Here is a 14,352-nt window from a genome sequence, read left to right as displayed (position 1 = left end):
AGTTGAGTCCACCAGTATTTGGACAAAACTCTAGAAGCTATTTTCCTGTTGTTGTAACAACTGCTTTTAGAAATCCTTTTTGTTTGTTTAAAAGATTGTTCACCTGTGACAGAGAAACACTGTCCTCTCCACCTTTTGGGTTTGAATGTCATGGTAACAATGTAGGCTCAGGCTACGCAGTTCCCCCTATGTAACTTTCTCACTCATCATTATTCACAATTTGTTCATGATTATTTTTAAAGGGACTAGAGACCCACAGTTTCCTCTACCACATACAGATGGCCTACGAGATCCACTGCTGAGAGGAGATTCACTGAAGGGAGAGATCCACTGCTGAGAGGAGATCCACTGAGGGGAGAGATCCACTGCTGAGAGGAGATCCACTGAGGGGAGAGATCCACTGCTGAGAGGAGATCCACTGAGGGGAGAGATCCATGGAAAGGGATAGTTAAGAGGAATATATATAGTGCTGAGAGTAGATTTTTAAAGAGATGTGACGGTTTCTCTCTAAACACACCCTGAAGAATGGTTAACTCCACAGAATGAATAATGGTTAACTCCACAGAATGAATAAATGCTGCCTCAGGATATGCAGTTGCAGTTTTTACAATCACAAAAGAAAATTGTATTGGAGGGTAATGCAGTCGGCATTTGATGGTGAGGTAATCCAGATTGGGAGAACAAAAGGACTTGAGTTCCTGTACGTTAATCACACCGTCACTAGTTAATCATGAGACATACATAACCCTCCACCTTTTCCCCCCGGAGAGTTCTTTCTTCCTGCCTGCACAATGAACCCCGCTGGCTGAATGGATGGGGAGAATATATCCCGAGAGGGCCATGATTCCATAGTATGTTAAAGTCCCTGATGTTGCTCTGGAAGGAGATTCTCGTCCTGAGATCTGCTTTATTGGCCAGGGACTGGACGTTAGTGAGTAATATACTCTGAAGCCGAGGATGGTTTATACTCTACCATCTACACACACCATCCTATATAACTACTATCCTATATAACTACTGTCTATACACACACCATCCTATATAACCACTGTCTATAGACACGCCATCCTATATAACTACTGTCGATACACACCATCCTATATAACTACTGTCTATACACACACCATCCTATATAACTACTATCCTATATAACTACTGTCTATACACACCATCCTATATAACTACTGTCTATTCACACCATTATATATAACTACTGTCTATACACAACATCCTATATAACTACTGTCTATAGACACCATCCTATATAACCACTGTCTATAGACACACCATCCTATATAACTACTGTCTATACACACACCATCTTATATAACCACTGTCTATAGACACACCATCCTATATAACTACTGTCTATACACTAACCATCCTATATAACCACTGTCTATAGACACACCATCCTATATAACTACTGTCTATAGACACCATCCTATATAACTACTGTCTATAGACACCATCCTATATAATTACTATCTATACACATCATCCTACATAACTACTGTCTATACTGTCAATACACACCATCCTATATAACTACTGTCTATACACACCATCCTATATAACCACTGTCTATAGACACACCATCCTATATAACTACTGTCTATACACACCATCCTATATAACTACTGTCTATACACACCATCCTATATAACTACTGTCTATACACACCATCCTATATAACTACTGTCTATACAGTTGTCATGACGTTGGCCTGTTGGGGGAGGTTTATGACCCCCATAAATACCTTTCTCCATTTCCCTCTCTCTACTCTACCAATGTGACTATTGAAAATCATTTTGTTAACATAGAGAGTCTGGTGACATCAAACCTATTTCGGTAATCCAACCAGTTGAAAATATGCGTTGGTACTTAATGAATATGATGTCAGATCAGTTGGTGCCTGAGACATTACTGATGATAGGACATCAACTGTATCTTGGAAAGTCTACACATTCTAGTTATCAGATTCACATGGAATTATTGTGCAATTTAAATGTTTAAATATGAAACTGTTTGTGAAAAGATTAAATGTAATTTTAGCTTCTTAACTTCTTGCGTCGAGCAATCCCGGATCCGGGATTCTATTTAGAGCCTCAAGCTCATTAGCATAACGCAACGTTAACTATTCATGAAAATCGCAAATGAAATTAAATAAATATATTTGCTCTCAAGCTTAGACTTTTGTTAACAACACTGTCATCTCAGATTTTCAAAATATGCTTTTCAACCATAGCTAAACAAGCATTTGTGTAAGAGTGTTGCTATAAGCCTAGAATTCAGCCAGCAACATTTTCACAAAAACAAGAAAATCATTCAAATAAAATCATTTACCTTTGAAGAACTTCAGATGTTTTCAATGAGGAGACTCTCAGTTAGATAGAAAATGTTCAGTTTTTCAAAAAAATATTATTTGTGTAGGACAAATCGCTCTGTTTTGTTCACGTTTGGCTATGAAAAAAACCTGTATCCAGTTATAGCCTCAAGCTCATTAGCATAACGTAACGTTAACTATTTATGAAAATCGCAAATGAAATGAAATGAATGTGCTAGCTCTCAAGCTTAGCCTTTTCTTAACAACACTGTCATCTCAGATTTTCAAAATATGCTTTTGAACCATAGCAAAACAAGCATTTGTCATAGCTAGCGTAGCATTTAGCGTAGCATTTAGCAGGCAACATTTGCACAAAAACCAGAAAAGGATTCAAATAAAATCATTTACCTTTGAAGAACTTCAGATGTTTTCAATGAGGAGACTCTCAGTTACATAGCAAATGTTCAGTTTTTCTTGAAAGATTCTTTGTGTAGGAAAAATCGCTCCGTTTTGTACATCACGTTTGGGTACCAAAAAAAACGAAAATTCAGTCATCAAAACGGTGAACTGTTTTCCAAATTAACTCCATAATATCGACTGAAACACGGCAAACGCTGTTTAGAATCAATCCTCAATGTGTTTTTCACATATCTCTTCATTGATATATGTTCGTGGTAGTCTCCTTTCTCCGGTGAATCGCTTGGAAAAAGACGTGCAGTTGAAGATGACGCACCAATTTCGACAGAGGACACCGGGCGGACACCTGGCAAATGTAGTCTCTTATGGTCAATCTTCCAATGATATGCCTACAAATACGTCACAATGCTGCAGACACCATGGGGAAACGATAGATCGGGCAGGCTCATTCCTTGCGCATTCACAGCAATATAAGGAGACAATGAAAAACAGAGCCTCAAAAATCCTACTCATTTCCGGGTTGAAGTTTCATCTTGGTTTTGCCTGTAGCTTCTGTTCTGGGGCACTCACAGACAATATATTTGCAGTTCTGGAAACGTTAGAGTGTTTTCTTTCCAAGGCTATCAAATATATGCATAGTCAAGCATCTTTTTGTGACAAAAATTGCGCTTAAAACGGGCATGTCTTTTTATCCAAAAATGAAATAGCGCCCCCATAGATGTAACAGGTTAAATGAGAGAACGGTTTGTCATAGAGAAACTCTGCACCTTTTGCTGCGATTACAGCTGTAAGTCGCTTGGGGTATGTCTCTATCAGTTTTGCACATCGAGAGACTGAAATTTTTTCCCATTCCTCCTTGCAAAATAGCTCGAGCTCAGTGAGGTTGGATGGAGAGCATTTGTGAACAGCAGTTTTCAGTTCTTTCCACAGATTCTCGATTGGATTCAGGTCTGGACTTTGACTTGGCCATTCTAACACCTGGATATGTTTATTTTTGAACCATTCCATTGTAGATTTTGCTTTATGTTTTGGATCATTGTCTTGTTGGAAGACAAATCTCCATCCCAGTCTCAGGTCTTTTGCAGACTCCATCAGGTTTTCTTCCAGAATGGTCCTGTATTTGGCTCCATCCATCTTCCCATCAATTTTAACCATCTTCCCTGTCCCTGCTGAAGAAAAGCAGGCCCAAACCATGATGCTGCCACCACCATGTTTGACAGTGGGGATGGTGTGTCCAGGGTGATGAGCTGTGTTGCTTTTACGCCAAACATAACGTTTTGCATTGTTGCCAAAAAGTTCAATTTTGGTTTCATCTGACCAGAGCACCTTCTTCCACATGTTTGGTGTGTCTCCCAGGTGGCTTGTGGCAAACTTTAAACAACACTTTTTATGGATATCTTTAAGAAATGGCTTTCCTCTTGCCACTCTTCCATAAAGGCCAGATTTGTGCAATATACGACTGATTGTTGTCCTATGGACAGAGTCTCCCACCTCAGCTGTAGATCTCTGCAGTTCATCCAGAGTGATCATGGGCCTCTTGGCTGCATCTCTGATCAGTCTGCTCCTTGTATGAGCTGAAAGTTTAGAGGGACGGCCAGGTCTTGGTAGATTTGCAGTGGTCTGATACTCCTTCCATTTCAATAGTATCGTTGCACAGTGCTCCTTGGGATGTTTAAAGCTTGGGAAATCATTTTGTATCCAAATCCGGCTTTAAACTTCTTCACAACAGTATCTCGGACCTGCCTGGTGTGTTCCTTGTTCTTCATGATGCTCTCTGCGCTTTTAACGGACCTCTGAGACTATCACAGTGCAGGTGCATTTATACGGAGACTTGATTACACACAGGTGGATTGTATTTATCATCATTAGTCATTTAGGTCAACATTGGATCATTCAGAGATCCTCACTGAACTTCTGGAGAGAGTTTGCTGCACTGAAAGTAAAGGGGCTGAATAATTTTGCACGCCCAATTTTTCAGTTTTTGATTTGCCAAAAAAGTTTGAAATATCCAATGAATGTCGTTCCACTTCATGATTGTGTCCCACTTGTTGTTGATTTGTCACCAAAAAATACAGTTTCATATCTTTATGTTTGAAGCCTGAAATGTGGCAAAAGGTTGCAAAGTTCAAGGGGGCCGAATACTTTCCTTTATGACATAACTTGTAATCAATGTATGATCCATTCGGTGTTTATGTAATTCTGTGTGATTATTTAGGTATTTAGTAAATAAATATTTAAACCAAATTTTGTATTGCTGATTCAACTTGTTAGACAGGGTTTGTGAAGACCAAGATTTTACAACTTTCAGATGAGACTGAATAAGGTGACGATTAAATATTGACTGCTATTGATGTAAAAGTTTACGAGGTCTTTAAGAGTTTATTTGGAAGATAACAGCTCTATAAACATTATTTTGTGGTGCCCCGACTTTCTAGTTAATTACATTCACCTGAGTAGCGTGACCTGGAAATATTACAGAGAAATAATTGTATAGAATAGCGTGTCATATCACAATCCGGCATAGCCAAAGAGACGACACTGTCTATACACACCATCCTATTATAACTACTGTCTATACACACCATCCTATATAACTACTGTCTATACACACCATCCTATTATAACTACTGTCTATACACACCATCCTATATAACTACTGTCTATACACACCATCCTATATAACTACTGTCTATACACACCATCCTATATAACTACTGTCTATACACACCATCCTATATAACTACTGTCTATACACACCATCCTATTATAACTACTGTCTATACACACCATCCTATATAACTACTGTATATACACACCATCCTATATAACTACTGTCTATACACACCATCCTATATAACTACTGTCTATACACACCATCCTATATAACTACTGTCTATACACACCATCCTATATAACTACTGTCTATACACACCATCCTATATAACTACTGTCTATAGACACCATCCTACATAACTACTGTCTATACACACCATCCTATATAACTACTGTCTATAGACACCATCCTTCATAACTACTGTCTATACACACCATCCTATATAACTACTGTCTATACACACCATCCTATTTAACTACTGTCTATACACACCATCCTATATAGCTACTGTCTACAGACACCATCCTATATAACTACTGTCTATAGACACCATCGTAACAAAACTACTGTCGATACACACCATCCTATATAACTACTGTCTATACACACCATCCTATATAACTACTCTCTATACACACCATCATATATAACTACTGTCTATACACAACATCCTATATAACTACTGTCTATACACACCATCCTACATAACTACTGTCTATACACACCATCCTATTATAACTACTGTCTATACACTATACACATCCTATATAACTACTGTCTATACACACCATCCTATATAACTACTGTCTATACATCACCTACTGTCTATACCACCATCCTATAACTACTGTCTATACACACCATCCTATATAACTACTGTCTATACACACCATCCTATATAACTACTGTCTATACACACCATCCTATATAACTACTGTCTATACACACCATCCTATATAACTACTATATACTCCTACATAACTACTGTCTATAGACACCATCCTATATAACTACTGTCTATACACACCATCCTATATAACTACTGTCTATAGACACCATCCTTCATAACTACTGTCTATACACACCATCCTATATAACTACTGTCTATAGACACATCCATCCTATATAACTACTGTCTATACATCCTACTACTGTCATCCACCATCCTATATAACTACTGTCTATAGACACCATCCTATATAACTACTGTCTATACACACCATCCTATATAACTACTGTCTATAGACACCATCCTATATAACTACTGTCTATACACACCATCCTATATAACTACTGTCTATAGACACCATCCTATATAACTACTGTCTATACACACCATCCTATATAACTACTGTCTATAGACACCATCCTATATAACTACTGTCTATACACACCATCCTATATAACTACTGTCTATAGACACCATCCTATATAACTACTGTCTATACACACCATCCTATATAACTACTGTCTATACACACCATCCTATATAACTACTGTCTATACACACCATCCTATATAACTACTGTCTATACACACCATCCTATATAACTACTGTCTATACACACCATCCTATATAACTACTGTCTATACACACCATCCTATATAACTACTGTCTATAGACACCATCCTATATAACTACTGTCTATACACACCATCCTATATAACTACTGTCTATAGACACCATCCTATATAACTACTGTCTATACACACCATCCTATATAACTACTGTCTATAGACACCATCCTATATAACTACTGTCTCTATATAACTACTGTCTATACACACCATACCATCCTATATAACTACTGTCTATACACACCATCCTACATAACTACTGTCTATACACACCATCCTATATAACTACTATCTCTACTGTCTATACACACCATCCTATATAACTACTGTCTATACACACCATCCTATATAACTACTGTCTATAGACACCATCCTACATAACTACTGTCTATACACACCATCCTATATAACTACTGTCTATAGACACCATCCTATATAATTACTATCTATACACATCATCCTACATAACTACTGTCTATACTGTCAATACACACCATCCTATATAACTACTGTCTATACACACCATCCTATATAACTACTGTCTATAGACACCATCCTATATAACTACTGTCTATAGACACCATCCTACATAACTACTGTCTATACACACCATCCTATATAACTACTGTCTATACTGTCTATAGACACCATCATATATAACTACTCTCTATACACACCATCCTATATAACTACTGTCTATACACACCATCCTATTATAACTACTGTCTCTACTGTCTATACACACCATCCTATATAACTACTGTCTATACACACCATCCTACATAACTACTGTCTATACACACCATCCTATACAACTACTGTCTCTACTGTCTATACACACCATCCTATATAACTACTGTCTATACACACCATCCTACATAACTACTGTCTATACACACCATCCTATTATAACTACTGTCTCTACTGTCTATACACACCATCCTATATCCTATATAACTACTGTCTATACACACCATCCTACATAACTACTGTCTATACACACCATCCTATACAACTACTGTCTCTACTGTCTATACACACCATCCTATATAACTACTGTCTAGACACACCATCCTACATAACTACTGTCTATACACACCATCCTATATAACTACTGTCTCTACTGTCTATACACACCATCCTATATAACTACTGTCTATACACACCATCCTATATAACTACTGTCTATAGACACCATCCTACATAACTACTGTCTATACACACCATCCTATATAACTACTGTCTATACACACCATCCTACATAACTACTGTCTATACACACCATCCTATACAACTACTGTCTATTATGGATCCCCATTAGCTGCTGTCTTCCTGGGGTTTATTATGGATCCCCATTAGCTTCTACCTTCCTGGGGTTTATTATGGATCCCCATTAGCTGCTGTCTTCCTGGGGTTTATTATGGATCCCCATTAGCTGCTGTCTTACAGTACTAAATCTATGTGTACATATAGTGTGTATGTTATCGTGTGTATGTGTGTGTATGTTATAGTGTGTGTGTGTGTATAGTGTGTATGTTATAGTGTGTGTGTGTGTGTGTGTGTGTGTGTATAGTGTGTATGTTATAGTGTGTGTGTATAGTGTGTATGTTATTGTGTGTGTGTTTTGTGTGTATGTTATAGTGTGTGTGTGTGTATAGTGTGTATGTTATAGTGTGTGTGTGTGTATAGTGTGTATGTTTTAGTGTGTGTGTGTATAGTGTGTGTGTTATAGTGTGTGTGTGTGTGTATAGTGTGTATGTTATAGTGTGTGTGTGTGTATGGTGTGTATGTTATAGTGTGTGTGTGTGTGTATGGTGTGTATGTTATAGTGTGTGTGTGTGTATAGTGTGTATGTTATAGTGTGTGTGTGTATAGTGTGTATGTTATAGAGTGTGTGTGTGTGTATAGTGTGTATGTTATAGTGTGTGTGTGTGTATAGTGTGTATGTTATAGTGTGTGTGTATGTATAGTGTGTATGTTATAGTGTGTGTGTGTGTGTATGGTGTGTATGTTACAGTGTGTGTGTGTGTATAGTGTGTATGTTATAGTGTGTGTGTATAGTGTGTATGTTATAGAGTGTGTGTGTATAGTGTGTATGTTATAGTGTGTGTGTGTGTGTGTGTGTAGTGTGTATGTTACAGTGTGTGTGTGTGTGTGTGTGTGTATAGTGTGTATGTTATAGTGTGTGTGTGTATGGTGTGTATGTTATAGTGTGTGTGTGTATAGTGTGTATGTTATAGTGTGTGTGTGTAGTGTGTATGTTACAGTGTGTGTGTGTGTGTGTGTGTGTGTGTGTGTGTGTGTAGTGTGTATGTTATAGTGTGTGTGTGTGTGTATGGTGTGTATGTTATAGTGTGTGTGTGTGTATAGTGTGTATGTTATAGTGTGTGTGTGTATAGTGTGTATGTTATAGAGTGTGTGTGTGTGTATAGTGTGTATGTTATAGTGTGTGTGTGTGTATAGTGTGTATGTTATAGTGTGTGTGTATGTATAGTGTGTATGTTATAGTGTGTGTGTGTGTATGGTGTGTATGTTATAGTGTGTGTGTGTGTATAGTGTGTATGTTATAGTGTGTGTGTGTATAGTGTGTATGTTATAGAGTGTGTGTGTATAGTGTGTATGTTATAGTGTGTGTGTGTGTGTGTGTGTAGTGTGTATGTTACAGTGTGTGTGTGTGTGTGTGTGTGTGTGTGTATAGTGTGTATGTTATAGTGTGTGTGTGTATGGTGTGTATGTTATAGTGTGTATGTTATAGTGCGTGTGTGTAGTGTGTATGTTACAGTGTGTGTGTGTGTGTGTGTGTGTGTGTGTGTGTGTGTGTACTGTGTATGTTATAGTGTGTGTGTGTGTATGGTGTGTATGTTATAGTGTGTGTGTGTGTATAGTGTGTATGTTATAGTGTGTGTGTGTGTATAGTGTGTATGTTATCGTGTGTGTGTGTGTGTATAGCGTGTATGTTATAGTGTGTGTGTGTGTATAGTGTGTATGTTATAGTGTGTGTGTGTGTATAGTGTGTATGTTATAGTGTGTGTGTGTGTATGTTATCGTGTGTGTGTGTGTGTATAGTGTGTATGTTATAGTGTGTGTGTTTGTGTATAGTGTGTATGTTATAGTGTATGTGTGTGTATAGTGTGTATGTTATAGTGTGTGTGTGTGTGTATAGTGTGTATGTTATAGTGTGTATGTTATCGTGTGTGTGTGTGTGTGTGTGTATGTTATCGTGTGTGTGTGTATAGTGTGTATGTTATAGTGTGTATGTTATCGTGTGTGTGTGTGTGTGTATGTTATCGTGTGTATGTTATCGTGTGTGTGTATAGTGTGTGTGTTATAGTGTGTGTGTTATAGTGTGTGTGTGTGTGTATAGTGTGTATGTTATAGTGTGTGTGTGTATAGTGTGTATGTTATAGTGTGTGTGTGTGTGTGTATAGTGTGTATGTTATAGTGTGTGTTTGTGTATAGTGTGTATGTTATAGTGTGTGTATGTTATAGTGTGTGTGTGTGTATAGTGTGTATGTTATAGTGTGTGTGTGTGTATAGTGTGTATGTTATAGTGTGTGTGTTATAGTGTGTGTGTGTGTATAGTGTGTATGTTATCGTGTGTGCGTGTGTGTGTGTATATTGTGTATGTTTTAGTGTTTGTGTGTGTGTATAGTGTGTATGTTATCTTGTGTATGTTATCGTGTGTGTGTGTGTATAGTGTGTATGTTATAGTGTGTGTGTGTATAGTGTGTATGTTATAGTGTGTGTGTGTACAGTGTGTATGTTATCGTGTGTGTGTGTGTGTGTATAGTGTGTATGTTATAGTGTGTGTGTGTGTATAGTGTGTATGTTATAGTGTGTGTGTGTATAGTGTGTATGTTATAGTGTGTGTGTATGTATAGTGTGTATGTTATAGTGTGTGTGTGTGTATGGTGTGTATGTTATAGTGTGTGTGTGTGTATAAAGTGTATGTTATAGTGTGTGTGTGTATAGTGTGTATGTTATAGAGTGTGTGTGTATAGTGTGTATGTTATAGTGTGTGTGTGTGTGTGTGTGTGTAGTGTGTATGTTACAGTGTGTGTGTGTGTGTGTATAGTGTGTATGTTATAGTGTGTGTGTGTATGGTGTGTATGTTATAGTGTGTGTGTGTATAGTGTGTATGTTATAGTGTGTGTGTGTAGTGTGTATGTTACAGTGTGTGTGTGTGTGTGTGTGTGTGTGTGTGTGTGTGTGTGTGTGTGTGTAGTGTGTATGTTATAGTGTGTGTGTGTGTATGGTGTGTATGTTATAGTGTGTGTGTGTGTGTATAGTGTGTATGTTATAGTGTGTGTGTGTGTGTGTATAGTGTGTATGTTATCGTGTGTGTGTGTGTGTATAGCGTGTATGTTATAGTGTGTGTGTGTGTATAGTGTGTATGTTATAGTGTGTGTGTGTGTATAGTGTGTATGTTATAGTGTGTGTGTGTGTATGTTATCGTGTGTGTGTGTGTGTATAGTGTGTATGTTATAGTGTGTGTGTGTGTGTGTGTATAGTGTGTATGTTATAGTGTATGTGTGTGTATAGTGTGTATGTTATAGTGTGTGTGTGTGTGTATAGTGTGTATGTTATAGTGTGTATGTTATCGTGTGTGTGTGTGTGTGTATGTTATCGTGTGTGTGTGTATAGTGTGTATGTTATAGTGTGTATGTTATCGTGTGTGTGTGTGTGTGTGTGTGTATGTTATCGTGTGTATGTTATCGTGTGTGTGTATAGTGTGTGTGTTATAGTGTGTATGTGTGTGTATAGTGTGTATGTTATCGTGTGTGTGTGTGTGTATAGTGTTTGTGTTATAGTGTGTGTGTTATAGTGTGTGTGTGTGTGTGTGTATAGTGTGTATGTTATAGTGTGTGTGTGTATAGTGTGTATGTTATAGTGTGTGTGTGTGTGTGTATAGTGTGTATGTTATAGTGTGTGTGTGTGTATAGTGTGTATGTTATAGTGTGTGTATGTTATAGTGTGTGTGTGTGTATAGTGTGTATGTTATAGTGTGTGTGTGTATAGTGTGTATGTTATAGTGTGTGTGTTATAGTGTGTGTGTGTGTATAGTGTGTGTGTTATAGTGTGTGTGTGTGTATAGTGTGTATGTTATCGTGTGTGCGTGTGTGTGTGTATATTGTGTATGTTTTAGTGTTTGTGTGTGTGTATAGTGTGTATGTTATCTTGTGTATGTTATCGTGTGTGTGTGTGTATAGTGTGTATGTTATAGTGTGTGTGTGTATAGTGTGTATGTTATAGTGTGTGTGTGTACAGTGTGTATGTTATCGTGTGTGTGTGTGTGTGTATAGTGTGTATGTTATAGTGTGTGTGTGTGTATAGTGTGTATGTTATAGTGTGTGTGTGTGTATAGTGTGTATGTTATAGTGTGTGTGTGTGTATAGTGTGTATGTTATAGTGTGTGTGTGTGTGTGTGTATATTGTGTATGTTTTAGTGTTTGTGTGTGTGTGTATAGTGTGTATGTTATCTTGTGTATGTTATAGTGTCTATGTTATAGTGTGTGTGTGTGTGTATAGTGTGTATGTTATAGTGTGTGTGTGTGTGTGTGTATATTGTGTATGTTTTAGTGTTTCTGTGTGTATAGTGTGTATGTTATCGTGTGTGTGTGTGTGTATAGTGTGTATGTTATCATGTGTGTGTGTGTATAGTGTGTATGTTATCGTGTGTGTGTGTGTATAGTGTGTGTGTGTATAGTGTGTATGTTATCGTGTGTGTGTGTATAGTGTGTATGTTATCGTGTGTGTGTGTATAGTGTGTATGTTATCGTGTGTGTGTGTGTATAGTGTGTATGTTATAGTGTGTATAGTGTATCGTGTGTGTGTGTGTATAGTGTGTATGTTATAGTGTGTGTGTGTGTATAGTGTGTATGTTATAGTGTGTATGTTATCGTGTGTGTGTGTGTGTGTGTGTGTATGTTATCGTGTGTGTGTGTGTGTGTATGTTATCGTGTGTGTGTGTATAGTGTGTATGTTATAGTGTGTATGTTATCGTGTGTGTGTGTGTGTGTGTGTGTATGTTATCGTGTGTATGTGTGTGTATAGTGTGTATGTTATCGTGTGTGTGTGTGTGTATAGTGTTTGTGTTATAGTGTGTGTGTTATAGTGTGTGTGTGTGTGTGTGTATAGTGTGTATGTTATCGTGTGTGTGTGTATAGTGTGTATGTTATAGTGTGTGTGTGTGTGTGTATAGTGTGTATGTTATAGTGTGTGTGTGTGTATAGTGTGTATGTTATAGTGTGTGTATGTTATAGTGTGTGTGTGTGTATAGTGTGTATGTTATAGTGTGTGTGTGTATAGTGTGTATGTTATAGTGTGTGTGTTATAGTGTGTGTGTGTGTATAGTGTGTGTGTTATAGTGTGTGTGTGTGTATAGTGTGTATGTTATCGTGTGTGCGTGTGTGTGTGTATATTGTGTATGTTTTAGTGTTTGTGTGTGTGTATAGTGTGTATGTTATCTTGTGTATGTTATCGTGTGTGTGTGTGTATAGTGTGTATGTTATAGTGTGTGTGTGTATAGTGTGTATGTTATAGTGTGTGTGTGTACAGTGTGTATGTTATCGTGTGTGTGTGTGTGTGTATAGTGTGTATGTTATAGTGTGTGTGTGTGTATAGTGTGTATGTTATAGTGTGTGTGTGTGTATAGTGTGTATGTTATAGTGTGTGTGTGTGTATAGTGTGTATGTTATAGTGTGTGTGTGTGTGTGTGTATATTGTGTATGTTTTAGTGTTTGTGTGTGTGTGTATAGTGTGTATGTTATCTTGTGTATGTTATAGTGTCTACGTTATAGTGTGTGTGTGTGTGTATAGTGTGTATGTTATAGTGTGTGTGTGTGTGTGTATATTGTGTATGTTTTAGTGTTTCTGTGTGTATAGTGTGTATGTTATCGTGTGTGTGTGTGTGCATAGTGTGTATGTTATCATGTGTGTGTGTGTATAGTGTGTATGTTATCGTGTGTGTGTGTGTATAGTGTGTGTGTGTATAGTGTGTATGTTATCGTGTGTGTGTGTATAGTGTGTATGTTATCGTGTGTGTGTGTATAGTGTGTATGTTATCGTGTGTGTGTGTGTATAGTGTGTATGTTATAGTGTGTATAGTGTATCGTGTGTGTGTGTGTATAGTGTGTATGTTATAGTGTGTGTGTGTGTATAGTGTGTATGTTATCGTGTGTGTGTGTATAGTGTGTATGTTATAGTGTGTGTGTGTGTATAGTGTGTATGTTATAGTGTGTATGCCTTCGTGTGTATAGTGTGTATGTTACAGTGTGTGTGTGTGTGTGTGTGTGTGTGTGTGTGTATAGTGTGTATGTTATCGTGTGTGTGTGTGTGGAATATAGTTCCATGTAGTCATTGCTCTATGTAGTACTGTGGAATAGAGTTCCATGTAGTCGTGGCTCTATGTAGTACT

Source organism: Oncorhynchus masou, chromosome 17 (assembly GCF_036934945.1).
Source record: "Oncorhynchus masou masou isolate Uvic2021 chromosome 17, UVic_Omas_1.1, whole genome shotgun sequence".
Taxonomy (NCBI): domain Eukaryota; kingdom Metazoa; phylum Chordata; class Actinopteri; order Salmoniformes; family Salmonidae; genus Oncorhynchus; species Oncorhynchus masou.
This window is presented reverse-complemented; position numbering follows the sequence as displayed.